Source organism: Protopterus annectens, chromosome 2.part0 (assembly GCF_019279795.1).
Source record: "Protopterus annectens isolate FY-2018-M chromosome 2.part0, PAN1.0, whole genome shotgun sequence".
NCBI classification, from domain to species: domain Eukaryota; kingdom Metazoa; phylum Chordata; order Ceratodontiformes; family Protopteridae; genus Protopterus; species Protopterus annectens.
This window is the reverse complement of record NC_056728.1, coordinates 1,311,984,518-1,311,998,143: the sequence shown is the minus strand read 5'-3', so window position 1 is coordinate 1,311,998,143 and position 13,626 is coordinate 1,311,984,518. Positions and strand designations below refer to the sequence as shown.

General features: G+C 39.5%; 1 protein-coding gene across 4 annotated transcripts in view; it reads left to right on the top strand.

The window, feature by feature from the left end:
* The window catches only part of NRBP1 (nuclear receptor binding protein 1), a 1,787,342-nt gene that overhangs the window by 307,032 nt on the left and 1,466,684 nt on the right, over positions 1-13,626 (top strand). The gene's annotated exons all lie outside the window — the stretch shown is intronic.

Genomic DNA, 13,626 nt, shown 5'->3' with positions numbered 1-13,626 from the left:
GCTTGCCTTTTGTTACTGAGGGCTTGATTCTTAACCACTCTTGTTCCTCTGTCAGTACTTGGTGGGTGCTGCATCTTTTGGTTATGTCACCCTGCCTTTAGGTATTAGCTGTCGCCTTTAGGTGTCTCCTGTGTTTTTCAGTCGAGTTGGGATACTTCTGCAGCTGCTGTTCAAGCATCCAAAGACCAGCAGGCTTTGATTGCATACATTCATTCTGTCAGTAACCTCCCAGATGTCCTTCATGGATGCATCTGCAGTCATAACAAGTGGGTTGTCCTGTCGTCAGGCAGCCCCGCAGTCGGCCGGATTCCAAAGTCCGGGTCCGGCTTCGGCTGATGTCGCACTCCACCCGACGTCATCTCTGCGGGTCTTCGGGTATAAAAGCATCAGCCGACGCCATTTTCCTCAGTCTTTCTTGCCGCGTGGCGCCCGAAGCAGAAGCTGTTCGCAAGTGCCGGTCGGTCGGATCCAGAGATTACTTCTACCGAATACTACTTCGAAGACTTCTAAAGCTAAGTACCCCGTTGGGGACTCTTTCTTGCCTCAGCCGATGTCAGAAAAAGTTAACAATTGTTTAACCTGTGGGAAACAAATACCTCATAAAGATTTCCACTCTTACTGTCTGCCTTGTTTAGGCCCAGCCCACGACGTAGCAGCCTAAGACCAGCAGGCTTTGATTGCATACATTCATTCTGTCAGTAACCTCCCAGTTTCATCACTTAATATCAAAACATTTTTTTTTCCTGGTGGTTGAATTTGAGTGTAAGCACAACATTTAGTATAGCTCATTCTGATGTTTGCAGTAGGCTGTAAGCCTCTTCCCATCTCAGTCTGCCCCACCCCACTTTTGTTTTGACCGATGTACTGTCTGTTGATGTCTAGTTATCCTACTCCCTCAGCATCTGGCATGGATCTGTTACATAGAAAGTAATGCCACTGGGTAAGAGATGCTGAGTACTCCCTTTCCCTATGATGATTCAGTCTTGAGGCCATTCTTTGAGATTTTAAGTATAATGCCCCCCCCCCCCCCCCCCCCAGTCAACATCACCTGTCTGACTTATTTGCTTAGGACTTGCGGACAGTAATTTGGACTTCTCTTCAGTCCTGTATCTCTTCTCCTAAAAGCACCTGGAAATGTTACTGGGAGAATAACTTGAGCTGTTTATTATCTAATTGTTGCCATCAGTGATTTGGGCTGTTGTCAAGGCAACTTGAAGACACTCTCACTGTGCCCCAACTCTGTAAAAGAAATAAATACATAAAATCAATTGAGCTTTACAAACCATCACCTGAGTGAGGGGGCAAGGATCATAGCAGCTTACCAAGTATTCCACTGCTAATTCTTTGATATTGCTTTCTTTGCATAGGTCCTGCAGATCACTCTGTTTTGCCACCTTTCTTCTTGAAAAAGAATCTATGCTTGTGGACATATATGTTACAAGACTTTACCCTTCTGACATTTTAGAGTTTATAGCCCTCCAGTATCTGTCACTTGTCATTTTTGTTCCCATGTAGTGAGTTAATGCAGTAGATGAGCTTTTTTAAACCCTAACTGCTTGGGATGAGGGCACCAAGTGCTGCCACCAATGGTAGACATTTCATAAAAGAGCTCTCAAATGCATCTCAACAAGATAACACTACATGTGACTGCATGGATGATTCCATCCTGATATCTTTCCAGCACCAGTATTCTAAGGATGTGCTCAACATCATTAGGGTGCTAAGAAGCTGGCTACTTGGAAAATCCGACTTATCAAGTTGAAAAAAGTTTTCTTACTGGTGCCATGGTGGAGAAAAAGACCCAAAGTTAGTAGGTGTTCCTATGATCTATAAATATCTCAAGGAGATATTTGAGGCTGGCTTATGTCCTCTTGAGTTGTCCTATAGGCCATTTCCACTTGTCTGCCTACATTTCTGTATGCCCCTGTCCAGCCTCAGACCAGTAAAACAATCCTTGAAAGGTGTACTGTACATAAGACCACCTAGAAATCTGCTCCTCCATGCAGCCCGAACTGTGTGGTAGAAAAACTTGTGCAGGTTCCTTTTGAACCACTCTGCTCTACTTCTATAAAATTCTTTACAGTGGAAATGCTGTGCTAGTTGCCATCCTACATGCTAGGGGAATGTCAGATTTTATAGGCTTTATGCACTGAATTTTTACTAGTTTTCCTTAAGGGTAAGGTGAGTCTTAAAACCTACACTTAATTCATGCCTAAAGTGGTTTAGAATCCACCTTCATTGTGTAGCTTCCAGCTTACTTCTCAAATTCTTGGTCTAAGGGCAAAATAATCCTTCATTCGTTGGATGTTGACAAACACCTCTGATGTTACCCCACAGAGTGAGGGAGGTCAGAAAAACTAACCAGCTTTTTGTTTCCTTAACTAAAAAAAAAGGGGGGGGGGGCATTGTCTGAGCAAATGACCTAAATGACTTTCTTATTGCGTCCAATATGGCAAGTCCTGGTTAGGCCCAGTCAGAGCTCATAGTACCAGGGACATTGCAACCAGAGGCATTCTTAAAAGGAGTAGGTACTTTGTGCTGTCATGGAAACATTACAGGCAAGATATTCACTCCAAGGTAAGGCTGGGCTTTGCTAGAGCAATCTTACAAGGCATGCTTAGTCCCACCTCCTGTTCTGTTACCTCCGTACTTCACAGAGCTGTGTGAATTAACCCAATAACGAGGACTACTGATGCAGTGGTCTAAATGAAGAACATAGTACAGTTGTCTAGATACTTGAATAGATCACTGCAGTAAAATCCCATCTGCAAGCCCCTTTGTACTACTCTCTGTCTTTATCATATCTTGCACCTTACTGGGTGGGGTATGGTACCTTTATCCTACTTATTCTGTGTTATCATTCCCCTAACTTTAAGTTTCCAAAACCATTGATTTGCTCAACACTTCTCCTTGTCTCTACTCTATTTCTACATGCAGGACTTGTGGGGGGGGGGGGGGGGGCGGCGGCGCAGAGGTCCATTTCTTATTCCTGTGTTATATTATTCTGTTTACTGTGACCTCATAGTTATTGTTAAGGCTCTTGCAAGGGGTTCTGGACAAGAAGACCATAAAATGGTGTAGCAGGCACTCTTGTCCACCCCTGGTGCATTTAAGCATGCCAATGCATGTGTCATGCCAGGGGGAAGAATCTTGATCTCTGGGAATCTTGTTGGATTTATGAGGATACTTAGCAGCCAAGTCCCTGCAGCAGTCTGGTCTTCTAACTACTGCTGTTATGGTCAGTTACCTACATGATTGTACTTTCTCTACTGATAGTCTGTTCAGGAGGGCACTGGGGAGGTGATAATGGAGATGCTCTTTTCCTGTAGTATGGCCATTTCCTGCGTACTTCCTTACTGTTTCCACAGATTTGTTTTCCCTGAATTAAATGTTGAGATGTGGGAAAAAAAAACTTTGTCTTGACACCTCTTAGTGACTGAACTTTGTGAGCTTTCAGGATGTAAGACCCCTTGCTATACATGAAATACCTTTAGTCCAATTTAGGGATATCCCTTGTGGTTGTGGAAAACGACTCCACATTAAAGACAGGCTGCTGTACGCCCTTTGTCATTGGATTTGTCCTTGGAGGAATCTGAGGTGATTGAAGCTCCCTGGAAGCCCTATATTTGGCAAGTTATTATGCAGAAATTGTTTGTGTGGGGTTATACCTTTATCATACCCCTGGGCATTTAGCTGCAGGTGATCTTGTTGGAATTCAGAGCTCTGTATGACTTGGGCTTCAGTTATTCCATGATCATGATGCATGTGTCATCTGTTTCTTTGCATCCATGACCTTGAGGAAGGCAAGAATGTGGACAAAGTAGTAGGTGGTCAGGCTTGTTTTTTTAAAGGAGTGCTTTATCACTCTCCTGTTAGAAACACACACACACACACACACACACACACACACACACACACACACACACACACACACACACACACACACACACTGCATTATTCTTTGCATTTCTAGGCTCAGACTAAAATTGGTTCATATGGATCAGTGTTCTACTCTGGCCAAGAAAAATATTAAAAACAAAAAAAGGAAGTCGCACTATCTTTTGAGACCCAATTTTTCATGAAAGACTTGCCTTTTGATCATTTTGTGCTCCCTTATCTAGCATCATTTAAGTTATTTTCTTAGATTGTTTTTGGTTGTAGAGTTCATCTTTGTGATGGAAATCTCTGAGCTTCAGGTCTTTGTAGGCAGTTATTCATACCTGTCAATGAAACACAAATCCAACCAACACCATACCAGTGATACGTTTATTGCGATCTGGTACCTCGGCCTTTCGCCTTCAAAGGATCACAGATACAATGTGCAGTCAACTGTTATTTATACAGAGAAAATTAAGTTAATCAGCACTAATAATTCAATTAACTCATTAATTAATTCAATGATCATGTTTTAAAGTGCTCTTGCAGTATTTTCTTTATATCAAAATTAAAAATACAATTAAAATTAAAATACCTTTAAGTTAAATATACTTAAACTATAAAGTCCCACATATTTATTTACAAATATATGAAAGTAAAGTGATGTTGATTGCTTTCAAATAACTTATGCTATGCCTTTTAAGATAAACAGATGCTAAGAATTATATACACTTTTAATATAACTATATGTATTTTATATAAATTCTCTTACTACATACAAAAATGCATTTGATTATATAACATATACAATTCTTTCTATCAAATTTTTAATAATCTATAATAATTTAAACATGACATTCAAGCTTTTATAAACAGAATTATTATCTCATAATATTATATTATATGTAGAGAGATTTAATTATTGTTTCTTTAAATACTCAATTCTAAATTTAATCCATGTGGTTTTAATGCATTGAATTTCAGAATCATCCTAGTCTCCAATTCAAGTAATTTTTGAACAAATAATCCCCCACTTTCACAATTAAAGGGTTTACCCAAAACACAAAATTTTAAACTGCCTGGGTCACCTTTATGTTTTTCATACCTGATCTGTGCCAAGGCAGGATGCCCAATAATTCCTTTTGAATGTAGGTTTGGAGACTTCTGTGGACCAATCTCATGAATTCCAGTTTGCTTTACTGCAGCAGGAAGCTTTTTGAATCATAGCCCATCAGTCTCAGCAACTCAATTCTGGAGGTTGAAATGGTGTTTGTTTATGAAAATGGGTCCAGTTTTCCACCTCCTTTGCTGCACTGTGAAGGAGAAGAAATTTGTGGTGGCTAAGCAGACGCTTAAGTGGCCTGCAGGCTGCTTTTTTTGCTATCATTTAGCTAATCTCCCAATGGCATATGCTGCGATCAAAGCTCATTCCACTAGAGGAGTTGCTGTCTGCAGTGCTTACTTCATGAATGACTTTATGTAGTATAGCCAGTTGAAATTTATAAAGTAGAGCAGTTGTAACAATAAAAATTGTCCTCCTCCTAGGTGTTTCCTACCTACATAGTCTTCATCTGTTATTTTTATCAGTAGTCCATTATTTACTTATTTAAAAAAATAAATAAATTCAATCACCTCTGACAAAGGCAAATTTTATATATATATATATATATATATATATATATATATATATATATATATATATATATATATATATAGCAATCAAACCATGTTAACAAGTTCACATTTACAGACGTTATATGTCAAAGATATTCAAGACAATCAAACTAACATTAGTTCCCAAGTTCCTGACTACTTTTAAACCTTATTCCTCCTCCAAAATATTTGTTTCTGCACATATTGTTCTAAAATTGTCCATTGTTTGTATAATTTACTCCTACCCTTGTCTATTAAAGATCCCACTTTCTGTGCTTTTTATCTCAGTTACAATATTCATTACTTCGAAGTATGGTTGGTTTAGACTTTGATTTCCATTTTCTAGTAATTGCTTTTTTGGCAACTCCCGGGATTCAATTTAACAGGGCCTTAATATGTCAAGATGATTCAGGTCTTGTATCCCAGCTAAAAAAAAACATCATTTCCTTAGTTACACTCATTTGCTCTCCCAATATTCCTGACAGAGCAGTCTGTAGGGAATTTTTAAAGTCTGCCAACTTATTACACTCTGAGAACATATGCTCCCAGGTACGTCTTTCTTCCCCATTACACCTCCAACATTCGCCGTCTACCCGAGGAAAAATTCTTTGTAGTCTGGTTGTGTTATAAAAGTGTCTATGTAAACACTTCAAGGTAAAAATCCTAACTCTTGTAGATTTTATTGCATATTTGGGAGCTGTACATATGTCCTCCCATTATTTCTTTGTGAATTGTTTATCTAACCCCTCTTACCAATCTTTTCTGACTTGCGCTGATTCCTACAGTTTTCAAGTAATATTTTATATGCCCTACTAATTATCCCAATGTTCATCGTGCATACAGCTGCAGTCATAACAGATGGGTTATCCTGCCGTCAGGCGGGTCCTCGGTTGGCCGAATTCCAAAGTCTAGGTCCGGCGTCACTTCCTCCCTGACGTCAGTGCAGCAGGGGTATAAAAGAGGCAGCCAACGCCATTTTCTAAAGTCTTTCTTGCCGCGCGGTGCCCGAAGCAGAAGCAGTTCGCAAGTGCCGGTCAGCCAGCTCCTGAGATTTACGAAAGTATTTCAGCTGAAGTCTTCGTGAAAGCTAAGTACCCCGTTGGGGAAACTTTTCTTGCCTCAGACCGATGTCAGACAAAGTTAATTGTATTTCATGTGGGAAGCAAATACCGCATAAGGATTTCCACTTTTACTGTATACCTTGCTTAGGCCCAGACCACGACATCTCGGCCTGCCATTTTTGTGCTAGATTCAACAAACGCACTATTAAGCGTCGGGCGGAGTTCGCCCTTCACTTTTTTGGCAAAAACTTTAATTATATTATGTCGTCGGATACTCCGACTCTGGTTTTGAGCAAAAAACGCAAAGTTAAGGACCGGCATACGAGGTCCGCACCACCTACTGATACCACGCTAAGGCCGACTACCAGTTCTCCGGTACTCAGCGAGGCGCCTACGCAGCCCCTGAGTACCGATGACAATGCATTACCGGTGTCTTCAGTACCCGAGGTCGCAGGCTCCTCTGCCCCCATTCCTACTACAGATACCGACGCCACTCCTGGCGGGTAAACTCAGAATTTAGACAGGCCTGACATTTCTCAAGGGGTCTTCAGGCTTTCCTCCTTCTCTATTAAAGCCTTCACTAAATCTAAAACAGCCATGAAAACCAAAAAACAGGTTCCTCAGACACCCGCTCAAGGCCCCATGCCTAAAAAGCAGATGCTTAAAATGGCTGAGGATTTGATTACTCTTACCAGGGGTTCTCAACCCCCCCTCTGACAAAAGGCCTAGATTAGAGGAAGACTACCCTTCCTCAGATAAAGCTTCTATTACCTCAGAACTATCTGAGGACCAGGATTGTGCCTATTCTCCATTTGAAGACTCTGATGCAGAGGAGTCTATTCCCTCGGTCTCCCCCCCTGAGGACTTCTCTTTTGGGGAAACCCTGCATACATTGAGGGAACACTTTCACTGGGAAGGCCAAGATTATTCAGATTCCAAGAAAAGACTCAGGGAATTTCTTCTGCTCCCCCAGCATAGGCCTTTGGCTATCCCTCCTGTTTTAGATATATTAGATGATGTGTACACAGAAGCCAGCCTTAATCCTGATTCTTTGCCTCCAGCTCCTGTTAAACCAGACAGGTATTACCGGGTTCCTGATTCTCACCAGTTCCTATATAAAAGCCATACTGCTGACCCAGAAACTATTTCACAGGGTCCCAAGGAAATTAAGGCCTCCACTGCTAAAAACCCATTTACCTTCAGAGAGAGATTCCAGATCTTTAGAAAGTTGGGGGAAAAAGGTGTACACTTCGGCCACTTTAACCATGAGGGCTTTAAACTGTTAGTTCCATATGTTAAAGTATCAACAGTTTTTGATATCTCATCTGAAAAGCAAAATGACACAACCAGATTTAAGAGTTGCAGGATTTGTTGCATGGTGCAGAGCAAGTGGGTAAGCATACCTTACAGTGTGGTTTTGATGCTTTAGAGGCCTCATTTAGAGCTGCTGTTATGGGGTCTGTTATACGTAGGCATGCTTGGCTCAAATAGCAAACCTTACCAGATCATGTCAAAGCTAAATTATTAGATGCACCTCTTCAAAAAGATGTATTGTTTCGTGTTAAAGCAGAGGATGTGCTAAAGAAAATGGAGGAAAAAGCGAAATCAATGCAAACAGTGAAAGATTTCCTGCAGGTACAGCCTCCACGTTTCAGCAGAAACTGGCCTTCAAAAATTGGTCCTTTCCAGCCACGGACAGACCTCAAAGGGGCAGATACAGGCGTCCAAGGGGTAGAGGACAATCTCCAGGATCTTTCAGAGCCAGACAGTGGCAAGCACCAACTCCAAGAGGTGGAGAAGATAGATCACAGTCTTTCAGACAACAGACACAATGACTTCCCCCTACACCTGCCAAGCAAAGCTTTAATGGCAGCACCTTTGGGCGGAAAACTGACATTATTCTCAAAAAATTGGCATATTGTTACAAAAGACAAATGGATTCTGGACATTATAGACAGAGGCTACAGGTTCCACTTCCACACCCTTCCAAAAATGAGAGGCATGCCAAACCTGCCACAAAATCAAAGGGCAGAGGCACAAAAACAAATTTCAGCCCTCATGGACATGAAAGCAATTCAAGAGGTACCTGCAAAAGAACAATGTCAAGGGTTTTATTCCAGACTATTCGTGGTACCAAGGAAAGACAAAGATTGGAGACCTATCTTAGACCTATCTATCCTAAACACATATCTACAGGTGCCAAAATTCAAGTTGCTCACATTACAGCAGCTTCTTCCCATGCTGGGCAAGGAGTCTTGGCTGGTAACATTGGACCTCAAGGAGGCATACCTGCATGTCCCTATCAGACAAGATTGCAGAAGATGCCTCAGATTTCTTGCAGGTTCAACCCATTACCAATTCTCTGCATTGCCCTTTGGCTTATCTACTGCGCCCAGAGTCTGTTCCATTGAGCCACCCAGGTGCTAGGGACGCTGTCCCATCCAGCAAGAATGAAGGCGAGATTGACAACTTAACATTGAGAAGTTATGTACTTAGCATAACGTTCCATGTTAGTTGTCTTCTTCTCGCCTTCTTTCTTGCGTCCCACCCTGCATCCCCCTATATATATATATATATATATATATATATATATATATATATATATATATGTATTCTCTGTTGTGGTTGGACATGTATGTTCATAGTGTTAGCTATCAAACGAGATCTGGGTATATGACGCCTAGCATTATGGGACATAGGATAGCCTCGAGCCGGTAAAAATAGCTCTAGAGCTTTAGTAATGGGCTGAGTCGGAGCCGAGGTTCGGCTCCGAACCCCATCCAGCAAGAAAGAAGGCGAGAAGAAGACAACTAACATGGAACGTTATGGTAAGTCACAAAAAGAGAACACACCAGCACGGACCAGGAGCTGTGAGAAGTTCAAGATGAAAGTACAACAGTTACTGGTCTTGATTCCCAAAGGTAATACCAAATTCCAGCAATGAGTGCACAAATAGAGATTCTACGATGTAAACCATAAATTGTAGTTGAATGAACGCTGAACCAAGGATCTTCAAAAAGAACTTTTATTCGACCAAACAGCAAAAAACAGTTTAACAAGCTTCGCCTGGACTATTCCAGGCTTTTTCAAGGTGAAAATGTAAGTGCAGCAGTGCTGGTTAAATACACAAACTAATTAACCAATAATGCAATTGAGGAACAATTAAGAAACAATTAAGATCCAAGAAAAAATATACATTTAAAGTGCCAAAGTGCTTTCTTCTCCTCAGTATAAAACTAGTTAGAGACTTCAATAAGTTTTTTTGTGTATTTAGTTTCTCTTATTTATTAAGTTAATATTATTTATGAAACTACATGTAACTGAGGGTTTATTAGAACCATTAAAACCAAATGTGAAAGTGGTGAAATAAAATATAAAATATAAAATCATAATAAACAATATTCTCATGTTTAGAATGTATTAATATGTAGAGATGACTAAACTGTTTAGGATGTCACAAATCTTACCATACTTAATAGACTTAGGTATCCTGTTTATGTAAAAATACTTCTTTAACCAATACATCATCTCAAGATTATGTTGTTTGTGTGTGACACATTTACCTTAAATCAGTCTGAACATTAAAATTAATATATATAAAGAATCAAATAAAGTCAACTTAATTTAAAAACATTTTCTGTTTTTAAAAAATACAACTGTGTTTTGTGCATTATAACAAACAAAGTTAAAACACATAAAAATGCTGTAAACCCATCATAATTTATTTCTTTTAACCTTCAGTATGCTGCTAATGCTAATATTATCGTTCATACCCGGTTCCTTTGAAGCATCCAACTTGATTTGCCAAGTTAACTCCCTAGTTTCTAAATAACTTTCCCAATCACCTCCCCTTGGGTCTAATACAACCCGTTCAAGGACAAAAAATTTTAAATTCATATTAGTACAAATTAAGGAGTGTTTGTAAAATGCGTTTGTGTTTTTCTTTTTTTCTATCTCATATGTGTGCTCATAGATTCTTTTTTTGAGCATTCTAGTAGTTTTTCCAACATAGAATCCTAGACAAGAAGTACATAAACCTAAATAAACCACTCCCCCTGTGTTACAGTTGTGGTAGCCTCTTGGCCTGATAACTAGATTCCTAGATGGTAATGAAACTTCTTCTGCATTCAACAGGTAATCACACTGTTTGCACATACCACATTTGTATGTGCCACTCTTTCTACAAGAGGTAGTGTTATTGGTCAGCTGCCTTGGATTGGAATTTTGTTCAAATCTTCCTTTTAGGTTGGTATCACATTTTCTAACAAACGTTACTGAATCTGGTAAATAGGCCTTGATCTGTTCTTGCATGGTCAAGATAGGCCAAAAAGCTGTTAAGGTGTCTTCTATGAATCTTGAGTCATTGCTAAAGGTGTAAATGAAACTTTTCTGTGTTTGATTTCGTCCTTTATTGTTATTAATTGGTAGTGGTAAGCCTTTGCTAAGAAGGGGAAAGAAATGGGAGTCCCTTTTGTCTAGAACTTCCTTTGTAATAAATTTAATTAACTGTGATGGATAGCCTCTTTCTGAAAACATTTTAGTTAAGAAGGCAACTTCTTCTAAAAATCTTGCTGTTGTACTGCATATTCTGGATGCTCGAATCAGTTGGCTTCTAACTATGCCCCTTTTGGTGTATTCTGGGTGCGAACTTTCAAAATGTAAAATGTGTTAGAGAAAGAAGGCTTTCTGTATATAGTTGATTGGAAGTGATCACTTTCAGTGTTCTTAACTAAAAGGATATCTAAATAGTGTAATGAGGTAGTACTAAGTTCATAGGTGAATGACAGAAAATCAGTAGTTCTGTTTATGTACCCAAAAAATTCAAGAAAAGTTTCCTTAGAGCCTTGCCATAAAATGCAGATGTCATCCAAATAGCGTTTGTAAAATACAATCTGCTCTTTCCATGTAGAAGAATGTATAAACATTTCCTCCCATTTGTGCAACACTATGTTAGCGTAGGATGATGCACAAGGGGAGCCCATGGCTACCCCCTTGTTCTGCCTAAAAAATTCTCCATTGAAAAAGATGTAGTTATTATTAAGAATTATCCCCATAAACTCAATAAGTAGGTTTATTTGGTTGTTACTGAGGTTACTTAAGTGGGTTAGAATGTCAGAGAACCAATCTAGTCCTATGTCATGAGGTATACTCGGGAAAAGTTCTACTACGTCAGTAGTAATCATTAATAGGCTACTACTACTGATGTTTGGGGGAATACTAGCTAGGAACTCCCAAGAGTCTTTGCAAACATGTGGAAGTTTGGAAACCACAGATTTAATACTATGTTCGACATATTTACCCAAAGGTTCAGTAATACTATAAGCCCCTGCAACAATAGGCCTAAATTTTAAGGGGACTATACCCTTGTGGACTTTAGGTATGCCGAATAGTATAGGCGTTTTTGGATGTGGTACATTCAAATAGTTAAATAGCTCTTCATTTATTACACTTTGGAGCAAGTGGTCATTTAATATGTACTTAATATTAGCATGTGCAACATTCAGTTCATTGATGGAAGCCTGTTCGTATGTCTCAGTATCTTGTAAAATATTATGCATTGCATTATCGTAGTCTAATTGACTCATAAGCACCATTCCACCCCCTTTATCCGGTTTCATAACTCTTGTTTTATGTGTTTTTAGTAAATTAATTACTTCTTCAAGTTGCCTATTAAAGTTGTGCCCAGGGTTACTCCTGTTTTCCAAATTACATCTAAAGGTTTTCTCTATAAGTTCTTCAAATGTTTTCAAGCTGGGGTGCAAAGGGGGATTGAATGTGCTGGACCTAGTAATGCTACTAGCTGTTGTATTTTGTCCCTTAAAGTAAATAGACAAATTTAAATTTCTGATGAAGAGTTTTAATTCAATAATTAATTGTGGTAGATAAGAAGGTCTAGCTGGAATATAGTTCAAGCCTTTAGTAAATAGCTCAAAAAAGACAGGGGTGATATCTAAATCTCTATAGTTGTAAATGTTATAATTATTAAGAGAGACAACTATGTTGCTGTCATTGGGAAATAAACGTGCAAGGTTACAAAAATTATTGTCAAGTAACTCCAAGTTTAATCCCGAACTTGGTTGTGAGTCCTCCCCCACCCCTGTTGGAATGGGGTGTTCAAGTTCCTCCCCATTGGTCTGCCCTGGGGATGAAAAAAACCCTGCGGTGAATTGTTCCCTTTCTGTGCTAATCTTTCACTCCTACGTAGGGGTTCAGTGTTAGGTATATTTCTGACATTTTGATTGCCAGTTCTAGTCACAGATTCTTCTGAATTAACTCCTGTAACTCCCTTACTTCTAGTTCCCATGGGGTAAGCTCTACCCTCTCTATATTCCAGCAAGTCTCTATCTAGTTTTTTTGTTTTCCTGTCTATAACTTTTAGACAGTGTTGATCTACTTCTAAAAACACTTCATAGTATTTCTTTTTATGTCTCAAAAAATTCCTGTGTTGCACAATGTCATCATTCATAATATTAAGTTCATTCAGCAAAATATTACTCTTGTTCTGATAGTCCTGGACCATAAGGTCAAGCATTTCAAGGCCAGTTCTGTTAAACAAATCAAGCAATTGTGTGTGAAGTGCTGAACCCACAGTTGCATTATTTGGAAATTTGTAGCTCCTTAAGCCTTTCGGTACTCGCTTAACATTGATGCACTCTTTTAAATAATTGATCTCTAGTTGCCAGTTCTTGTAAGTGTATAACTTGTTACTAAATGAATCAAAATCAAAATCAAGTTGCTGGTTATTGTTGTTAAATGTACCTTTAGTGAACTCCGGTTGGAGCTCAGTCCATTTTTTAAAGTTAAATGTTTTTTCAGCGGCTTCACCATTCGGTGCTCTGTTGTTGAAAATACGCTCTTGCGATTGCAACCTGTCGGTTCCTAAGTTGTGGCTTGTTCCAGCGGTGCCATTCGGCTCCTGCGCCGTTGTAAATCCTTGTCCGTTGCCAGCAGCTTGCTGTTGGTTTCCCGGAAACAGAAAGGAGTCCGAGACGTCGGAATGCATCTGGCCCGATAGGGTTTTGTTAATGTTCATAAG